This window comes from Macrobrachium nipponense, chromosome 13, assembly GCF_015104395.2.
Source record: "Macrobrachium nipponense isolate FS-2020 chromosome 13, ASM1510439v2, whole genome shotgun sequence".
Taxonomy (NCBI): Eukaryota; Metazoa; Arthropoda; class Malacostraca; order Decapoda; family Palaemonidae; genus Macrobrachium; species Macrobrachium nipponense.
In genome coordinates this window covers 99,208,435-99,230,526 of record NC_087206.1, presented here as the reverse complement: position 1 = coordinate 99,230,526, position 22,092 = coordinate 99,208,435, and the positions used below count along the sequence as shown (strand labels likewise).

The 22,092-nt window shown below is 38.9% G+C and overlaps 1 long non-coding RNA gene across 1 annotated transcript; it reads left to right on the top strand.

Moving 5' to 3' along the window:
- Nucleotides 1-7,324: 7,324 nt before the first annotated feature.
- On the top strand, nt 7,325-9,247 carry LOC135225222 (uncharacterized). Its single transcript, XR_010316934.1, has 2 exons — nt 7,325-8,806; nt 9,086-9,247. It is a non-coding gene; the product is annotated as an uncharacterized LOC135225222 (long non-coding RNA).
- Nucleotides 9,248-22,092: the final 12,845 nt, after the last annotated feature.

The window sequence follows — 22,092 nt, the reverse complement described above, 5'->3', positions numbered from 1 at the left end:
TACGACTTGCAATTAATACTCTTCTTTTTAGCCATAAGCTCAACTTATATTTCTTATTCACATTTCCTCTTCATTTATTTGTATCTCTGAGCCAAGAATAATAATTATCTTCACCAATGAATAATCAGAAATCTCAATGCAACCTTTCATTTCCCAAAGATTTCTACTCATTTATCCATTTCTGACTGTATCACAGCTATGGTCCACAGATCTAATTAACCAGAATATGAACATCTACTTCATATGCTAACAACTTGAAGAGGATAAGGATGAAGAGATTGCAATATGCAACCTATTAGCAATCATCATCATGGAATGGTGATGAAGATGGATGAATTTACATGATCTATAAATAAAATAGCAAATACATAGAATAAGGAAATAAATGCAACTGAACATTAAAAATATATTACCAAAAAGATTATCCGGAAGTTCATCCACTTAGCACCGTTCTACTCTACCAGAGTGGAGCAACTTCATTCATGAACCACAACAATGATAATATTAAGGTACATTAAGTATGTCAGATAAAAGATCAGAAGAACAGTTAATGTGTTCAGTACAATACTGAATTCTCCCTGTAATTAAAGCTTACGCATTCCTGAAGCAACAACTCAACTCAAAATGCAATATAACATCCAGGAGTCCACACTACGAGAATTTTCCCTCTTCTATGCCTTATTCAAGAAGAAATTTCCAAATTTATCTGCTGATTTTATGGCAGTGGAAAATATAAAAAATTATATTACTATTATGGCAGTGGAAAAAAATATATTACTATTATCTTTCTAAGATCGTTCCACTGAACTCTAGATACACAATAAATCGTTGAGTATTTGTTCACTGGAGTACTATAAATAATATTCTAATAATGCTAGAATACCAAGTGATGTAAGTTACGGTTCATAAATTGTGCCAGGCTCTTCTGAAAAGTAGACTAAACAAGCAAATTTTAACTATCAAAGACGTACTTGTCTTTTAATTAATTTTCACTGAGAATTTAATGATGACCTTGCAACATAAATATTTTTAAAAATTCACATCTACAGCATACTCTTTTAAAATTCTGTATCCTACATAAATAATAAATACATCTGATTTCATTGACGAACTTGAAAAAAAAAACATGACTGAATTCACATCATTGATTGCGTGCAACGAAAATATGAGGCATATTATGACCTGAGTTTACTTTTATCATCTAAACAACACCTTTCATACAAAAGACAACTATCGTGGGAAATTATAAAAAATAATAAGCATGCAGTACATGAAAACGAATAATTGACATAGTTATCCTTAGGAACGACTTTTATAGTTATTTGGGAAGTCTTGCAAATTGATGACTAATAATATCAATTGGGGCCTCCCAACATAACAGTTTCACAGTCTTGGATAGCTTTCACTAGCTAGTCACATTAAACTTAACTTTTCTTAAGTGATATAAATGGGAGTAGGCTAAGGAGCCTATGACCTTCACCCTATTCACGTATCTACTATCATGATCTCTTAAATCCTTTAACCCTCGTATTGACGTGTTGACTAAGAGTAAGTAAGATAAGGTAACCAAAATTTAATCACACAGTTTACCTACAACCCAGTGTGTAATTAACACTGATCTTGTCCTAATTCCCCATGACGTAACGTGATCATATGGCCGGTGTGGGCAGAGTACGCACAGAAGGATGTTCTAAAAATAATGAATAACTAAATACATATTCTTAATCTGTTAAGGAATCGTAAAAAATGAACATGTAAATTTTTTTGTTTTATAAATAAGTGTAGCAATTATTGATTGGATAATGGTGATATAGTATATATATATATATATATATATATAGTAATTAGATTATATATATATATATATATATATAGTATTATATATATATATATAGATATTATATAATATTAGTATTATATAATAATATATATATTATATATATATATATAATTATATATATATAATATATAATATATATATTATATATATATACAATAATATATATATATATATATATATATATACGTATAATATATATATATATGTATATATATATATATATACTTTATTATATATATATATATATATATATATATATATATAGTTATATATATGTATATTGCTACGTTTATAGAACGCCTCGCTTCCCAGCAGAGTTTTTAGTTTTGTTTAATTTTATAAAAGTAGCAGCCATGCCGTCTCTTGAAGCTACTGTTGTTGGGAGAGTGGGGATGTCGTAGGAATGATATTTCCGGTCTGACGGAAGCTTAGGGTAAAGAGAGGCAGGTCACAAGAGTAGCTAGGCTTCGATGATGATTTTAGGACTTCTACAATAAGACCTATTTTTTTTTCCTTTCCTTCCCAATTTGCTGGCGTTGTGTTTACCACCTTTCAGGCAATGCTCGAGGCGGTTGTTGGAAGCCCCGTGATTCGAAAGCAAGGAGTATCGCCCTCAGTCGGCCGCGAGACGTGGTCTCGGACAGAGGTCAAATTGCCAGCCTCCCAAAATTAGGCCTACCCACGACGCACCGGTGGACCCGGACCCCAGACCTGAACAGAGGTCGGACCGCATTCTCCTACAAGGATACCAGAATATTGCATAAAGGTACGTCTGAAAGTGTAAACTTCAACCCAGCACCTTTTACTACCATACGACTCTTGCTAAATTCATTTTCAATTCTTATTTTACCCCTTCTACATCAGAAGCCCTTTGTCCTCATCGGGCCACGTGCTCCCCTTTGTGACTTGTTAAAGACCAAAGCTTTCGTGTATACCTCAGTGAACCAGTCGAGTTTACCTTCCCCAATGTTAGAGAATTAATCAGCCTTAATCAAAGCAAGAAGTCATTTTTTCTTTTATGTCGTTTAATCTGGGATTCTTTTCCAGATTCCATGAGTCACGTGCCGTCTCTCTGCTCGCAAGTGTGCATTAACCAAGTGAATGAAATCAGCTTGAATTGAATGAGACTATAAGCCCCAACGTGGGGGCCAATGTCATTTAACTTTTCTCCAGGCCAGCACGGGCCTTTTTGTAAATAAATAGTTTAAAGTAACGAGCTGAGTTTTCTGGCGACCTTCCCCCTAAAGAAAGTTTACGGTAAGTTCAAGCAATTCCCTCTTGAAATCCCTAAATTACTTCCGTTTACGTATCTAGTCTCTCACAGGGCCCTATATACGTAATATTGTCGACCTCGCCGAGGATCGAATCCGGGCTTGCTTAAAAAAGCTTGTAAATCGCGTTATCCGTTGTAAAACGTAAACTGTAAATTATGTTACAAAGCGTAAATCAAGCACACTTGCAGGGAAAGAAGACACACTGACTCACGGTAAGGTATTCCATTCATTAATATGATTATTCTATAACCAATGTTAGCTTAAGGTACGTTTAAGTATTTTTATTGTAGAAGTGTTTTAAACAAATGTGAAGGTAGAAATATTATTATATTGTAACGGCCAGAGCGCCGAGCGAATTCTGTTTTGTAAATCGCATTGTTGTCGTTGGAGCTTACACGAACACGTGTATTAGATAGATGCCAGAAAGGACCAGATCAAACTAGGAAGTGCTTTGCCAGGGTTTATTGCTGTGTTTGAAAGCCTAGCTAGTTAGGAGTGTTTTACTAATAGTTACGGCAAAAGAAGTGTACAATTCTTTTGTCTGTGATATGTTAGGGTATTCATTTTTAACTTAGTTTCATTCCAAGTGTTGGTAACCGCTTACCTCTCGGCTAATTCAGCTTCGCGCTCTCTCGCGCCTGCGCGGTCTCAACCAACCTTCGTCTCATTCACAGCGGCAGCCATGTTTGTTTCCTCTTTCAACATTATGTAAACAATTTAAGCAAAGTAACGTAAGTCTCAAAGTTTTAACGTAAATAATATCGATCTTGGTACTAGTATCTATCGTCCTGCCAGAAAAATTAACGTAATTCGCCTTGAATAAGAAAGTAGTATTTTGTGTTGTAAATTGCCTTCGCATTTACAGAGAATCAGCTGATTCGCCCGCGCTGGTCAGCTCTCCTCACATGTTTCACCTCGCATCGCTCACTCGCGCGCTGAGCGAAGTTTCATTTCACTTCGCACTTAACGTAACCTCATTCACAATGTTTGCTAACATCGTTTTCAAATCCTTACCGTAATTTTTCACTTGTCCTTACGTAAAGTTAACGTAAATCTTAAAAGTAGAGTCACTTGCAAGAATTGTTAACGTAAAACGCGTCTTTGTGAAATTCATATTGAAACGCAAATCATTTCATAAGCGCAAGCCGCTAACATTAACGTAAAAATCGTTCAACGCGAGCGCGTTATCATTTTCATAAAACGTTTTCAAAAGCAATTCTTTCAGTAAACGTTAACGTAAGTAAATCATTTAACGCAAGTTGCGTCATATTAAACTAACATGAGTAGTTCAATTCCAATATAAGGGAGTTCATTCATATATCATTTTTCACCCTCTCCGAGAGAGAGAGAGAGAGAGAGAGAGAGAGAGAGAGAGAGAGAGAGAGAGAACCAGAACCAGTATTCACGAAGCCAAGAGTACTACATCTTACCATTAATTATAGCATGCCGAATTAACCTTATTTTAGTCTCTTGTGTCTTTCATTTACACAGCGTGATACGTACGCGCATGTGTCCATTGCAGTTTGCAAACATTTATTTGTTTCATTATCGAGTACTTCAGCGAGTGACTGAGCATTTCTAAAATTTCCATTACCTGTCGTTGCCCGAGTGGTCTTTTCATTTTCTTTATCACGAAAGACTTGCGTATACCGCAAGCACAATTCGCACAGTGTGCCACGCCAATTCATTACTACCAACAGGGAAGTCGTTACCAGTTTAGGACTGGCCACCACCAGTGCACGTCCATGTCTTATCATTTTACAGTGCCACTAATTCTTGACCCTGTCCATCGACTGGCTGCTGAAGTACTCCCACCTTTTACTTTCTCTCCTCCACCATTACACTCTGCCCCGAACAGAGTGCCCTTTCACTTCGGTATACTTAAGTATACTGCATCTAGTGTCGTCCGACGGGACATACCAGCACGATACCAGTGCTCCAAGGAACGCCTCCTCATAAGTGCCATTGCACCTGTACAGGCCGTACAGGTAGCCATTAAACCTGCGTGTCCGTCCTTACGGAACGCCCAAGTAACTAGTGTGTCCATGTACAAGGGTCAGTGATCCTTCGGCACACTCAACAAAGGGAACGCCTCCCGAAGCGCCGCAATACCAGCCTAAGTGCTGACAAACCTGCGTGTCCGTCCTTACGGAACGCCCAATTCATTAAGGTCCGTGTACAAGGGTCAGTGATCCTCGGACCCAATCAAGGGAACGCCTCCCGAAGTGCCGCAATACCAGCACTACTAGTGCTGCCCAAGGAACGCCTCCTCATAAGTGCCGCGCACCTGTACAGACGTACAGGTAGCCCTATACCTGCGTGTCCGTCCTTACGGAACGTCCAATTCATTAAAGTATCCGCCATTTTGGATCACTGAACCAAGGAACGCCTCCTCATAAGTGCCGTGCACCTGTATTGGACCTACAGGTAGCCCATTCCAGCGTCTCCCAACTTAGGAACGCCCTTAAGTGTGACGTACGCCGTACACTCCATTGATTTTTTCACCTTTAGAAGGTGCCAATCCAGAAGTGCCACCAACTTACGGGACACTTCCCAAGTGCCACAGAGCACCCAGTCTTTTCACTTTTCATTACCACATTGCAGAACCCATTTCCAAGTGAGTGCCACTTTCCACAGTAGGCACTCCTATTCCATTCAGTACCCTTTCCTGGCCATTATTTTCATTTTCTTCCGAGCCTCTACTGTAGCCTAAGGGAAATGTCTTCCCCTGCTTCCCGCGACTTCTTTGCCAGAGAGCTAGAGAAGCTCGGAGCCCTCATAACTCTGGGCAAGGAGGCTGGTTACACTGGACCAGCACTAGACCAGTGGATAAAGGCGCAGCAGGCTGCCGCGCGCCTGCAAGAAAAGGAAGAAAGGGAAAACCAGAGAAAAGCCGGAGAAGCAGAGAGAAAAAAAAGAGAAGCAGAAAGGAAGGCAAGGGAAGAGGAGCGAAAGCATGAGCTCGCTCTCAAGGAGAAGGAACTCGACATCAAGCGGGAGAAGGCCCGTAAGGAGAGTATCCTAGCTCAAGCCACTCTGCCAGCTTCCAGCCCTGCACCCCCTGTCTCTCTTAGTCCCGCCGTCTCTGGTCAGCCTGACATCCTTTCTATTTGTGAGCCTGGTCCTGATCCAGTGCCGGATATAGAAATTCCTGCCGCATCCTGCCAGCCTTTTACCTTTTTACCGCCTACCTCCTCCCTTTTGGAAGAGGTAAGCCCACCAGTTAACCCCGAAATTGCTTCCGAGGATGATTCAACGGAGGTTTCCTTAACCTCCCCACGTCACATCACTGCCAGAGAGGACTCTTCACCTGTGCCAGAGCACACTGCCAGCCTTGGTGACTCCGCAGATTCGCAACCTGTGGGGTCATCTCGGTCTTATCATCCAGTGCCACGGAAGAGGTTCTGGAACACGTTCTGCCGAGACTGTGGCCGCAAGGGTCACATGTCTGCCAACTATGGAGGGTGCGCAAATTTTAATATTCCTGCCATCGCAATGGCCGTCACCAATCCTTCTTCTCTAGGACCCCCAGCTAAGGGCCCTATAACCGTCGCACCCCTCCAAAGCCATTATCAGCCAAGCCACGTCAGAGCCTACGACGACTCTGGCGCTCAAATCTCCCTGATACGGGAAGACAGAATTCCCCGAGGGGCTAATGTTGATAGACGTCGATTGATCACCATTGAAGGTATCAATCACATTAAACTGATCCTTCCGACCGCCAATTGAGGGTCACTAGGACCTCACTTCTCCAAAGTTTGTACCCTTGCAGTTGCAAGCTACATTCCAGGAGGTTACGACCTCCTCCTAGGGCAAGACATGAAGTCTCCCTCGCATTCCAAACAGCCTAGGGGTCCTAACCCCACAACAAATCACTCTAAAGCAAGGAGTAATCGAAATTTTACTTCCTCCAGGAAGTACAACCACCAACAGTCTCCCTCGTTACCAGGAAGGGAGATTGATCATTCACAGTTCCGTTGCAAAACCTGCAACGTAATAGGGCACTCTACTAATTGGCCTAGGTGCCCTAGCCGACTATCAGCAGCGGACACTGTCCATGTTCCCCAAGGCCTAGCCTTCAACCAGAGACAGGAGCCTCTGTCTCCCATTTCCAAGGGCACGCTGAGAGGTATTGCACCTCCGGTACCCGCCACAGGTCCGGTCGACCTCAACTCTCTGCCAGTGCCACTTGGCAGCACTGGCCAGTACCAAGCTCCGTCCAGCCTGGACGTAGAGCCACCACCGAACTTGACTTCTGCGCCTGGCCCCGAGCTAGTGCCGGCGCCTAACCTACCCAAGGATCCTCCTACAGGAGATCCTCCAACAGGCATGGAGCTTACCGCAGCCCATGGCCAATCACTAGTTCCGTCTTCTTCACCCTCACCACTGTCGCCCGAGGATGAACCTCCGGCAGACCTCACCTTCATACCGCCTCAGGCTACCACTGCCTCTGCTCCTGCCGGCGTTTCTGGCCTTTCCCCAGAGTCGGTGCCTCCGTCTACTCCAAGGACTGGTATAGCCAGGTCCTGGGGGAATAAGAAGAAGAAGAAGAAGGGACGTCATTAACAAACTAACACAAAAGAGCCACATGCTCTCCTTGACACCTGTGCCCGAGGTACAGTGTCGCATTCATTTGCAGAATGATCCTGGCACCTACCCAGAGAAGGTAGCCAGCCTGATCTCTGCCAGTAGAACTAACCCTCTAACCCCTAGAAATTGTGATACTAACACTCATGTAAATGTCATAACTACCTCATTGCATTTCCCTCCTGGTAATTTAACCACTCATCATCCCCAACGCATCATTACCTCTCATTATGTATTTTAACAGTTCCGTCGCTGAACTACTGCTGTGCGTACCACACTCTGGAATGATTGCGTCTTCATTTAACTGTATTGAGTAGGTTAGGCTAATGATTTAGTACCAGGGCATTAGGTTAGTAGCAAGTAGAATTTTCAAGTAACCTTATCTAGGGGTAGAGTAGACTGTCGTCACAGACGACCCGTAGTTATTACTTAGGCTAGATTACATCCCTACATTAAGTTAGTACACTTAGCATCTTTGCCTATAAGTTAGGTAGGCCATTGTAGTCAGCCGTATCGCTGCTCAAAAAACTTCAAGTTAGAGTAGGAGAACTGGGTTGTCGAGGCGATCAACTTATTTAAGCCAAGACCTTCACGCCCGAAAGGGAGTGAATGCCTTCTTAACAGGGGGAGCTGCTACGTTTATAGAACGCCTCGCCTTCCCAGCAGAGTTTTAGTTTTGTTTAATTATAAAAGTAGCAGCCATGCCGTCTCTTGAAGCTACTGTTGTTGGGAGAGTGGGGATGTCGTAGGAATGATATTTCCGGTCTGACGGAAGCTTAGGGTAAGAGAGGCAGGTCACAAGAGTAGCTAGGCTTCGAGATGGATTTTAGGGACTTCTACAATAAGACCTATTTTCCTTCCCAATTTGCTGGCGTTGTGTTACCACCTTTCAGGCAATGCTCGAGGCGGTTGTTGGAAGCCCCGTGATTCGAAAGCAAGGAGTATCGCTCTCAGTCGGCCGCGAGACGTGGTCTCGGACAGAGGTCAAATTGCCAGCCTCCCCAAAATTAGGCCTACCCACGACGCACCGGTGGACCCGGACCCCAGACCTGAACAGAGGTCGGACCGCATTCTCCTACAAGGATACACAGAATATTGCATAAAGGTACGTCTGAAAGTGTAAACTTCAACCCAGCACCTTTTACTACCATACGACTCTTGCTAAATTCATTTTCAATTCTTATTTTACCCCTTCTTCATCAGAAGCCCTTTGTCCTCATCGGGCCACGTGCTCCCCTTTGTGACTTGTTAAAGACCAAAGCTTTCGTGTATACCTCAGTGAACCAGTCGAGTTTACCTTCCCCAATGTTAGAGAATTAATCAGCCTTAATCAAAGCAAGAAGTCATTTTTTCTTTTATGTCGTTAATCGGGATTCTTTTCCAGATTCCATGAGTCACGTGCCGTCTCTCTGCTCGCAAGTGTGCATTAACCAAGTGAATGAAATCAGCTTGAATTGAATGAGACTATAAGCCCCAACGTGGGGGCCAATGTCATTTAACTTTTCTCCAGGCCAGCACGGGCCTTTTTGTAAATAAATAGTTTAAAGTAACGAGCTGAGTTTTCTGGCGACCTTCCCCCTAAAGAAAGTTTACGGTAAGTTCAAGCAATTCCCTCTTGAAATCCCTAAATTACTTCCGTTTACGTATCTAGTCTCTCACAGGGCCCTATATACGTAATAATATATATATATATGTTTCCCTTATTTTAACGGATTTGAAACCATTAAATCATTGTTAAAAGCCTTTTAGGTCAACATTGTTTTTTCCTATGATAACACACTAAAAGGAATATTAATAAATAATGGCCCCAGAGAAAGCAACAACATAATATATAAAATTCCACGTATGGACTGCCCCTCATTTTATCTCGGACAGTCGAGCAAGGGCTTAGAAGTAAGATTACGCCAGCATAAATATTCTGTAAAAACTGGGCAAACATCTATTGCAATATTCATTCATTTAGGTGAAAACAACCACCGAATAAATTGGATTGGTAGTTCAGTAATTGCAAGATCAAAAGATAGATGTCTTATCACGAAATCTTTTAGAATCTGCCATAATAAAACTTACTTCCCATTGTAATTTTAATATTAGTTGTGCCTTGTTTTATTTAGACCCTTGTATTTGTAACATGTCTAAGAATGACCTCAAAGATATAATTACAGATTTAAATACAAATTGGATAGCGGCCTTAGAGATATCTTCATTGTATATGTATGGTTAATATGTATTGTGAATATGTATTGTGAACATGTTTTTATTTACCAAAGTTCTGAATAGCTGTCGCCTTATTTAATCCTTTAATTGTCTTGTCCTTGTGTCTGAGCAGATTGGCTTAATCTTTTTTTTTTTTAATCTCAATAGGTAAGTGAATCTTCATAACACACACACGCAAAAATCACTCATATGTTGGTCAATCAATCAATCGATGTATCTATCTCTCTGTCCTACCTATTACTTTGTCTCTATCTCACCCTTGGAGTATTATATATGTATAATATATATATATATATATATATATATATATATAGATATATATAGATATATATATATATATATATATAATCCTTTAATTGTATATATATAATCCTTTAATTATGTATATATATATATATATATATATATATATATATATATATATATATATATATATAATCCTTTAATTGTCTTGTCCTTGTGTCTGAGCAGATTGACTTAATCTTTTTCTTTTTTTTATTGTACCCATGTTTATGCTTGTTTGGGAAGGTTACTCATCTTCCAGGTGTGCCAGATTCTAGGTACTAATCTCCTTATAATCCTTATCTGTCAGTTATACAACCTTTCTTGTACTGTCTATTGGTAAAGAGTGAGCGAGACAGAGTTAAGTTGACAAAAGGTTCTCAGATAATGGAAGTCGAACAGAAGAGTCACTCTCCAACGGTTGAGAGTTGAAGTAAAACTAAGCATCTTTGGATAATGTTGTCTTACTGATGATACTCTAACTTTATACACCTAAAGTGACTTGAGTTTAAATTACTATACTATCTAGCAAGCAAGTACTTATGCTTTTATCATTTGTGTTTTGCGTCTAATAAATAATTCACGAGTAAAATTCTTTTCTGACAGACCAGGGTCATAAAGCATTATACGGGCTTCGTTAGATGACATTCTTACTAAAAACTATTTGTCCGTACTGTTAGACGTCTGTATAATAAGCGCGGTTACTCATTAACATGTTTTCAGTAATTTCATCGCTATTTCCTAGGGCAACGCTCTATGAAGAACTCTTTCAATAACAATTCCGTTCAATTGCAATATTACATTTTTCAGACCATTACATTTTACTTTCAACAACTTGGAGAAAACCAGAGTATTTTAAGTATCAGGTTATAGGTCAAGACGCAGCTAAAACGCTTCCCGCAACCTGCTTCGTGTCTAAGTGAGGAATGGGAATAGGAATATTGGAATATAAAATTTAGGCCAAAGGCCAAGCGCTGGGACCTTTGAGGTCATTCAGCGCCGAGAATAATGTTTAAACAATTTTTAGGAGAGGATGGAAAGGAAAATGGAGGAAAGAGAATGTGAACGGAGTTACGGTAAAAGAATGAAAGGGGTTGCAGTTGAGGGCTGAGGGGACGCGGTAAAGAGCCTTAAGTAATGCCTACAGAAGGCGAGGAATTCGATGTCAAAATATTCGTCTTTCGTTCTTCATCACCGACATTCGTTGCGTTGAAGAGGCAAGATAAAACTAAGTTAAAGGTGGATCGAAACATAGAATTAAGCAATAATCCCTGAAATACTTAAAGCTGGACCTCAAATGCCAATATGGTGTCAAGTAAAGGATCTATAACAAAGAACTTGTACAGAATCTCTTCTTATATAAAACTAAAAGCTATTAAAACGCTCGAATGGCGATTACGGACCTGCTACATCGTCAGCTGTCAGTCGGCAATCAAACGCAGCAGTAGTATTACACTCTGATCCTCACGTCAACAACTATTGGCATTTTCGTACGTGACCTGACACAGTTCGCAAAAATGCTGCCCCATACGACTGAGTTTTAAGGTAATAATCTCCGTCAAATTTATAAACATTCCTCGAGATTAAGATAACTCGCCAGTGTCGCTTATCCTGGTGAAATAGTTACCATGGGCAAAATACTATGCATCGATGCATGAAATATATTCGCAAAATAGAAACATTGGCGTATATCTGAATCGAAATGACAACTTCAGAAAATAATTTGTCAGGGGTGCTCGTATTAATGGTGTCAACACCATTACTGGAATATATATATACATATATATATTATATATATATATATATATATATATATATATATATATATATATATATTCCATTAATGGTGTCGATACCATTAATGCGAGCATCCCTGACACAAAAGTATTTTCTGCAGTTATTATTTCGATTCAGAAATAAATATATATATATATATATATATATATATTATATAATATATATATATATATATATATATATATCTATATATATATATATATATATATATATCTATATATTATCTATATATATATAAGATATATATATATATATATATATATCAGATATATATAGATATATATATATATATATATATATATATATATATATATATATATATATAAATCCTTCACTTTTATCGCACACTACTCTTCGTCTCTCTCTTTTAGTCATATTTTGGACACAAGAAAGCAATTATAAACATTAGTGGAAAAGTAAGTTTACGAAATAGGTAACAGCTGAAGTTTCAAGAGACGCATACCGAACAAGACCCCGTGGCGCCTCAAAGCCGCATTACACAAAGTCAACGACATGATGTTGAGGCAAGGTAAAGTATGTGAAAGAGCGCGCCACCCGACACTGCGCACAAGTCGTTTACAACGCTCTATGTGATGTCGATGGAAGTGTCATTTGCAGTAAATATCACAGTGGCCTTAAATGTCAAAAGACTCAACCTTTCCAAATGGGTTTAAAGGCGGTCAACTAATATTCAGTTACGATGCTCCGGTATTTTAGGTGTGAAATATTTAGAGTATAACTGAAATAATGTTAAAATTCTTTTTAAGTTACACTACAACTTTCACCGTTTTTTGTGCATATAACGTTTTGGTGATATGAAAAAGAAAGTGGAAATATAAATAATTAAATAACTCGCAGGACGTCAGTCATTTAACAGCTCGCTACTTCCATTGAATGGTTAAGATATTTTACCGATATAATTTTCAAATTAATATGGAATTTGACACTGAAATACTGTTTTTAAAGCTCGAATCAAACTAACAATAACAATATAGTTGTTTAAAGCTTGTTCCACATAGATATATGTCCCGACCTCTTTTGAAATCTTGTCACGTACAAGGTAGTTGAGGAAGGAAGGGGAATACATACCAAGTCTACAGTATGATATTTGGGGGACTGATATTAGTGCATGAAGTAGCCAACATTATTCGCAAGCTTGGAGCCGAGCATACACATTAAGACAGTATAGTACAATGACCCAGGAGGCCTAACCTTGATTTGTACGATGGCAAAGAAAACCCTTATAAGTTCTTTGCAATCATCAAAGTTTTAATAAACAAAAATTAATGGAAACTTTTTGTTACAGACCCTTAAAATAGGTTACCTGGTTCATTGTTGTTCATTTGGAAATTTAGCGTTTTACATGAAAGTAGGCTTCAGATTTCCTTTACTTCAAGAAACGATGATTCGTTTAGAGGAGCTTAATACAAATCTTTAATAATAAATGAAGGGGACCCGAATCTTTAATAGTATGCTGCCATAATTAAAATCTGAAAAATATGCTGACATTCTATGATCATATGAAAGGTCTGTATGTTGCCTATAATACAAAAAAAAAAAAAAAATAAATAAATAAATAAAAAAGTAAAGTTCCGTGGAGAAAAATCTTTAATTACGTAAAAAGATAAGGCTATAAAAATGGAATTAAGCGAAGAGAAAGCAGATAATCCGGATGTTTTTTCTTGTGACAATAAACATCAAGTAGAAAATGCGCCGAAGTTTCTTCGGCAAAATCAAGTTTTCTGTACAGCGTATAAAGCTGTCTGAAACTCTGAGCTACAACCCATGAAACTCTCTGGCGCGGCCCGTGAAACTTTCACCTACAACGCAGTGGTGGACTTTGTTCTCAGTGCCAGACGCACAATCATGGCTATCTTTAACCCTAACTAAAACAAAAACTACGGAGGCTACCAATTTGCAGCTCTCTACCCTCAGTGGCTTTTAAGATCTTAAGGCGGACGGACAGACAGAAAGCCATCTCAATAGTTTTCTTTTACAGAAAACTGAAAACTGACGATTATGATCATTTCAGTTAAAATTAAATATTCAAACAAATGCATGACATAAACACTTCACTAACCTAACCTTTCGTTATAAAGTATTTAAGACGTCATCCTTGAAAAGGGATAAAATAGCTACCACTACTGTGACTCCACTGAGAACTAATGAACGCGAATGCAGATCTTGGGAGACCTGTACAGGTTGGGAATCTTCCTGGACCTTGATCAGAGGTCCAAATAGAGCAAACTTACTAAGAAACGCTACCGGACACAGAACCACCAAACCAACTTCTGAAGAGAAACGCGTCGCTGTCAGGGAAATCCAGCGGAAAAGTCGCTCAAAAAGGCCAAAGCATTTTTTCTCTCTCCTCTCGCAAACCTGTCCTTGAGGAAAATAATTGAATCGGCTGCCTCCAATATTCCAGCATCCCCCGAACAATATTTCCAAATCCCTGGAAGTGTAACATTTCTCGGCGTCTTTTCGGTCCGGTGGTTGAATCTATCAAGCTGGACCTCCTGAGAAAGGATCTGGAAAATCCCTTTGGATGCGGTGCTGGAATCAGGTACAAAACTTTCCCATTTTTATTCTCTCTCTCTCCATCTCTTTAGAATCAAAATTAACTTTTTAAATACATATAAGAGAGAGAGAGAGAGAGAGAGAGAGAGAGAGAGAGAGAGAGAGAGAGAGAGAGAGAGTTTCTCTGTAGCTCTATTTTTAATTTAAATCGACTTTCAGAGAATGCATTTCCACGTATGCGCTCGTGTGTGTGTGGTGTGTGTGTGTGTGTGTGTGGAGAGAGAGAGAGAGAGAGAGAGAGAGAGAGAGAGAGAGAGAGAGAGAGAGAGGAACTGTTCAGGTATTCTCCGGAAACTCTGGGACTGAAATTGTGTAATGATCCTGAAAGCAACTTTCAACAGCAATTTCTGAGATTAAGGTCTGACTCTTTTGTTTCGTGTGTTTTCAGCACTTATAATTTTGAGTTTTCTTCTTAGAACTTTCCTCTCTTAAGTTAAGATTTTCTCATACAACGTCGCTTTTTATATGGGAGATATCCTCATGCTTATTTCGTAGTTTACCAAATTTACTTGAATAACTATTCCTTTTAATAATAATTAACCATAATTTAAAAACGCCTCGAGAAGCAGTTTATTTTGCTTGTGAGAGTTAAGAAAAGACTAGTAACTCTGTCAATAATCCCAATGAATAATCTCGACTTTAAGCAAGATAACAGAGAGAGAGAGAGAGAGAGAGAGAGAGAGAGAGAGAGAGAGAGAGAGAGAGAGAGAGAGAGAGTTTACTTCAGATCCGATAACGATAAATAGAGAATAAATTTATTTTTATTATGCTGGTACTGAAGCTGGCTATAATTATTCTATGGAAATAAAAAATTCTCGAAATATGCTGCTCCCAATCTGACAGATTAATAGTGCCCAAAAATATACCAGGAAAAATAAGGAAAAAGCACACAGGACATTAATCCACTACGCACCAGCATCGATAATGCAGCGTCTATTCAATGCGTTGCCAGCTCATCTGAGGAATATATCAGGAGTGAGCGTAGATGTGTTTAAGAATAAGCTCGACAAATATCTAAACTGCATCCCAGACCATCCAAGATTGGAAGATGCAAAATATACCGGAAGATGTACTAGCAACTCTTCTGGTTAGACCATTAGAGGGCCTGCCACACTAGAGGGTACCTTGGGGCAACCCGAACAAGGATGTAAGGGTCTGTAAGGTCTTGGTAATGGTATCTTTCTATGACTTACTTATTCTTGCTTTCTATAGTCTAGCATCGTATTATGGCCGAATCTACGCTTTTGTGTGTTTAAATCCCAATAAGATTACTTCTTTCTTTTGTTAAGGTCACTAGATTCCCTGTTTCAACAGTCTTTGTATTACCATCACTTCTAAAAGAAGGATTAGAATTGACTGAGATGACGGACAGAAGTAACATGCCAGATGAAGAACTATGCTACGGAATATCTACCTTTCTCCCGGACAAATAAATGCGCAAGCAAGATGGCATTAATACCGGGTGACATTATCTGAGACAAATTTAAGACAGCAGTTTTAGCTAAAGGATAAATTGTCTGCCAATCTCTCCAGACACATCAATTTCTTTGAACAGGATGATATCTATAGATGAAATATTTGAATGATGATGGTGATAAAAAACAGAAGAGAGTGAATGAAAAAATTTAAAAGTATACAAAATTATCTAAAAAGATACGTTTGTGCACATTGGCGGACAATAAAGAAAAAATAAAGATGGGCGAAATGGAAATAATTATAAAAGGAAAAGCAGAAGTGAGAACGTTGACAGATCGATCTCGGGTAAAATTGCCACGGCCTACTATAAAGTGCCATGGCCTACTCCAAAGTATCATATTCTAGAGAATAATTAGTTTGAAATGCAAATAATATCCTCTAAAAATAGCGGTTAAAAAGTAGGTAACTCCAACTGATTTACAGATATTTTGTGATCTGCCTTTTTGTGACCTGCCGTTGCAACAACACATGCTTGAAAGTATTGGTTTAATAGCAGATGCCCCCAACTGATTTACAGATATTTTGTGATCTGTCGTTGCAACAGCAGATGTATCAAAGTAAAGGTCAAAATGCAGATAACTCCAATTGATTTCTAGATATTTTGTGGCGATGACAGCTGTCTCCTCATACCACATATGTTATTCGAGTTCCATACCACAGGAAATCTGCAGAAATAAAACTAAAATCTTATTGGTACAGCTTGAAAGATTACTAGTGGGAAAACTAAAGACCCATCCTTCCAAAAATTTTAGTTTTCTTGATGGTGGAATTATCTTCCAAATATACAACCACTTCAACATAAAAAAAAAAATCCTGCATTGTACTAGGGCAGTGTTTCTTAAAGTGTGACCCGCGGACTCCTAGGGGTCCGTGGAATGTTCAAAGGATAATTTGGCCGTCGGTAACAAATAAATTTTAGGCCAAAACCTACCACCAAATCCTCTTGGCTTCTGACAATGGCGACTGTCAGATTAGGATGGGTGAAATTTAACAACTTTGTAGAAGGCAGTGGTATTTATGATCAGGCAACAATGTACTGACTGCGACTAAAGCTCGGCAGATTGGAGCCAGATATTCCAAGAGTAATGAATCAGCAAAAACAGTACCATTCGTCGCATTATGTACGGTTCAAGATGCGAGGAGGAAGAGTTGCTTTTAAGTTCACTAAAATTTGTGTGCAAAATTATAAAATTAATAATGTTGTGAAAGTTATTTTCAGTCAAATGTAAACATTTATGTTGAAGATAAGCCATTAATAAATAATTCAGTAGTAATTTTAGTACTATATTTATACCCTGAAAACACTTTTAAACCCAAGAGGGAAATTATCATAATAAGGGGTCCGCTACATGAGTAATTTTGATAAAAGGGGTCCGCTCCACTAGAGAGTTTAAGAAACACTGTACTAAGGTAACAGCAATCAATAATAATAAGCTTAAAATGCTGTTTGACTGTGGCATACCTATTGGTTCATAAATCAGAAAATATTTTTCTTCTCATCAGTTCAACCATCAACCAACAAAAATTGAAATGAGGTCACGTTCCCACCTTCTACAGGGTAACTGGAAAGACAACTCAGAGAGAGAGAGAGAGAGAGAGAGAGAGAGAGAGAGAGAGAGAGAGAGAGAGAGAGAGAGAGAGAGAGAGAGAGAGCTAAGTCAATGGTACTTGAAAAAGATACCTTCCCACAGTCATTGTTTTGGGCGGATTCAGACCTGAATCAAAATTATTGATACATTTGTGTTCCTGATATATGAAACGCCGTAATTAACGTATTGTGAAGATACAGCCAATTAAAGAGGTGAGGAAAACTATACGTAAAGATAGTACGTGACATCCAACAAGAAACATGTTAACACAAGTCATATTAAACAAAAGTTACACGCTTCACCTTTCCATTACTTTGACGCCTTGATATCCATAATGAAAAAAAAGCAAATTTTTACTTGCTATAGCATTATCAAAGCTACATAATATCAAAGTCTAAAATTGTATTCTCATCACCAGTCAAATAATGAACAGTTCCCCTTTTTCTGACCGATAAATTGTTGTATTACTGACGCCGTTGTTCAAATAATGATTATTAAAAAAATACAAAATTATCGTCTCTTGGCAAAGCTTATTGTGACGTACTGCTTCACGCTAGAGCTCTCCAGTAATCATAAATTTTACAACCCAATTAATCTCTCTTAACGAGGAACCTTTTGAATGCAAGCATTTAAAATAAATATGTTTTCCTCTATTCATCAGAAAAAACTTTATAATAAAAAAAAATTTAAATCACCCTTTTCAGTGAAAGGTTTATACACAAACAATCTTCATTATGATCATAGCATGAAAGACAGAACATTACATAAACATTGGATTTTAAATTGATGTACGTTTTATTCGAATGAAAATGAAATTCAAAAGTCAAAAGGCGTTTGAATACAGTTATTTCTAAAGTAAAAACTATTCAGTGATCAAGTGATAATTGATATAAATCTTTCCTTTTAACTGAAATGTTGTTCAACGTGATAACCAACATCTTTAGAATACTGAGACGCTACTTGCAAATATTTCCAGATAAATATATAAAAAAATCAAATAATTTTTCTTTTAACAATTTGCGTCAACAAAATGAAATATAAGTAGCTAAGGTTTCTTCTTATTCTTTTAGGAAACGAAGGACATACGTGACACATGAAAAATAATTCTTACTTCCACGCCGAAAATGAGGTTGAATTACTTATTTCATTCTACAAAACATTTCCTCTGAGTCCCTTACCAACTGATAGTTTGTTCAGTGTCAAAAATGTTGAGTGACAAACATCTAACAATAAACCCTTGCCAATTTGTTAACATAAGTATTATACTATAGATAATATTAAAATTACTTTTAAGGGCTGACGTCTACAGTACCTTGCCTCAGTTTATGAGCAATGCCGCTCTAAGATATCAAAGGAAATTTTTGGATGGTGATAAAATTGCTAAGTAAAAACCATAGGCATATTTAGGGGGGTGGAGGCAGCAGGGACATTCGCCACACCCCGAGTAAGCAAGACATAGCACACAGCATTATGAATACCAGTGTATATGTATGATTATGATAGCATAGGTAGTGTCTTACATATATACTGTACTTGGGGTAAGAGGTCATGGAATTGTTGAAACGTTTCCCCTTATTCGTTTCATGTTGTATTAGAGGAGGTATATTGTAATGTGCGCTAACAATGTAATGGCAGGCATCACCGGGAATGGTTTCGAAGACAGCATATCAAGGAAAATCACATACTGCACAACAGAAAAGAAACGCACATACACAAGACACGAACGCCTGGAGCAATGTGCCGTGAACAGAGAAAGATCACGAGCATGAGCAGAGGAAGGTCACGAGGGGAGAGCCAAACAAAAGCAGGGCAAATAAAAGATCAAGAAGCCAGCATTCTCATATAAATACAGCTGGCCTTCCTCTTCGGTCATTTCTTGGGTACTTCATAATGAGGACTGGTTTTCCTTGAAAGCTTGTAACTTTCTTGAATAAATAACTCCGCTAGTTACCATCTACTTTTAATTAGATCCTTCTAGTCATTGTACCATTGCACAGAAAAACTGTGTATGTGATAAGTTAACCTGTGTGTGGACACTGTAACAGGACAGGGCACCCCATGGAACAGTGACGCCTGAAAGCTGAAAATCAGCCAGAAAATTCCTCTAAATCCTTCAATAGGATAGCATCCTACAGAACCGAGTCAGGCCCTAGGGTAAGCAACAACAAGCTTGTTCCCTCCAACGGAACAGTGCAAAAAAAAAAAAAAATACTACAGCAGCAATTATTGCAGCACTTGTAATGTTTATGGGCACTCTGCCCCATGGGCAAAATGCCCCAGCATTTCAGCAACAACTGTCCTTGCCTTGGCAGTCCTAAATCAATCCTCATTAGGTCCTCCAGCCGAGGGTCCCATACATGTGGCATCTCCTCAAGGTAGCTTTTCTGCACATCAGGTCATGGCATTCGATGAAACTGGCGCACAAAGCTCCCACATATGGGAAGAAAAAGTGCCCAATGGGGTCACCATTGATTGACAAAACCTCGTCACCCTTGAGGGTATCAACCACCACAAAATGATACTCACCACAGTCAAATTGAGGGTCACTAGGCCCCACTGCAGTAAGCTCTGCACACTTGCAGTGGTATCATATTTCCCTGGAGGCTATTTCCTTCTCCTGGGACAATATTTCAAGCCCCCTTCTAACATTCGACTAACCAAGGGTCCTAACCTTTCAGAGCATTCACGAAAAACGAAAGGTCCTCACTAACCTGCCTTTAACCCACTACCTGTGCCACCTTCACACCCAGAGCATTGCCAGGCTCCGCCCGTCACGAACAAGGCAACCTTAACAAATGTAATGCCTGTGTCTGGCCCTGTACCAGTGTCAGTGCCAAGATGCACCTTAGGTCTCCTTTCCAGAGATCTCAAACTTTAATCCTAATCTCTTCCAGGCTGTCTTAAAGGTCCTGGACAGTACCACACTTCATCCGTCTTGGACGTGAGCCCATTCCAAATTTGATTCCAGTACCTGGTCCTGCAGTAGAGCCGGTGCCAGAACACACTCCAGATCCTGTGGATCGCCCCTTGCCTCCCAGCTTGCTCCCACTACCAAACCGTTCTGAGAATCAACTCCAGTTTTACTAGGGTCTCCTTCTGATTCTCATGGCTACAGCAGAGGCTCACCCCTTGGGATTTACTGCCATACTAGTCCTGTTATTTTTCCATGTTGTTATATAAATCCCTGAAATAAATTCATAGAATACTTCAATTTTTAATTTGCTATAATGCTGTTTTAAAGTAATAATATGAAAGATGTTAAAAATGAACTTGCAGCAACAAAGTCTTTCTGCAAAAAAGTAAGCACCCTAAGGCTAGACGCTAGCGACATCTGGGAAGAGTGGATAAATAATCCTCCATAAGAAGTGGTGTACTGAAAGCAGAGCCCTCTGTATGCCTCTTGGCAGTAGACTGTGCATACTTGTCTCTTGAATCACTCATTCTGAGGTGTCGTCCATCTTGGTCCTTATTTTCAGCCATCCCAAGTTAATTTGCCAGTGCCGTCCCATAAAATCTTCCCCCAACACATGGTGCATCTCGATGAGGCCCTGCATAGCTCTGTCTAAGACATGTTGTTTGCTGTGGAAAACCCAGTTCGACTTGTGATCACAACATGGCCGTAGCCACTGAAATCGACTCTTCGGTGTCCCTCTCAAAAGGATACTTCCTTAATTATTCGGCATTGTGAAATTCTGTAAATTTAATCTCACGGCAGGATTCTGTTTTCGCCTGTCTAATTCCCTGTTTTTATGATATAAGTGTTTATTGTAAATATATTTGGAGTTGAATTAAAGTAAGTGTTCATCTGCAACATTCCTAGTTGAAGTATGGCCTTCAGCCCATTTCTTAATGTTTTAGTTTTCACCTGGCCCAGTGTTTGCAGTATTTGTTATATATATATATATATATATATATATATAATATAATATATATATATATATATATATATATATATATATATATATATAACAAATTAGTGCAAGAACTTTCAATATACAGCATAAAGTAACAGCACAAACCTTACAAAAACACAAACATAAAAAGAGTTCATTGATATAGAGCAGATGCTCTTTAAAAGGCAGGCAGGTCCAGAATGAACAACTTGGAAATACAAACAGTGGAGCAAGAGGGGTCACTTATCCTGGAAACCAAAGCCCTGCTCACAGGATCAAGCAGGACTGTTTCGGTCGTAGGTATTCGTTTTACCATTCAGAAACTAGAGCTGCTTGATAATACTAGCATAATTAGTTTATTTATTCTGATAAGGATAAAAGGTCGGTGAATGGAGGTGTCTGTTTCACCATCTAATAAGTCTAGCACATGAGAAGTGTAGGTGTGATAATAAAAGGAATAAGATAAAGATGGCATAATCAAAATGTGCTGAAAAAATGAAATGTATAACTTCCATACATCTGATGGATGGCTATGGCTTTTCACAACCACGACGGAGAGA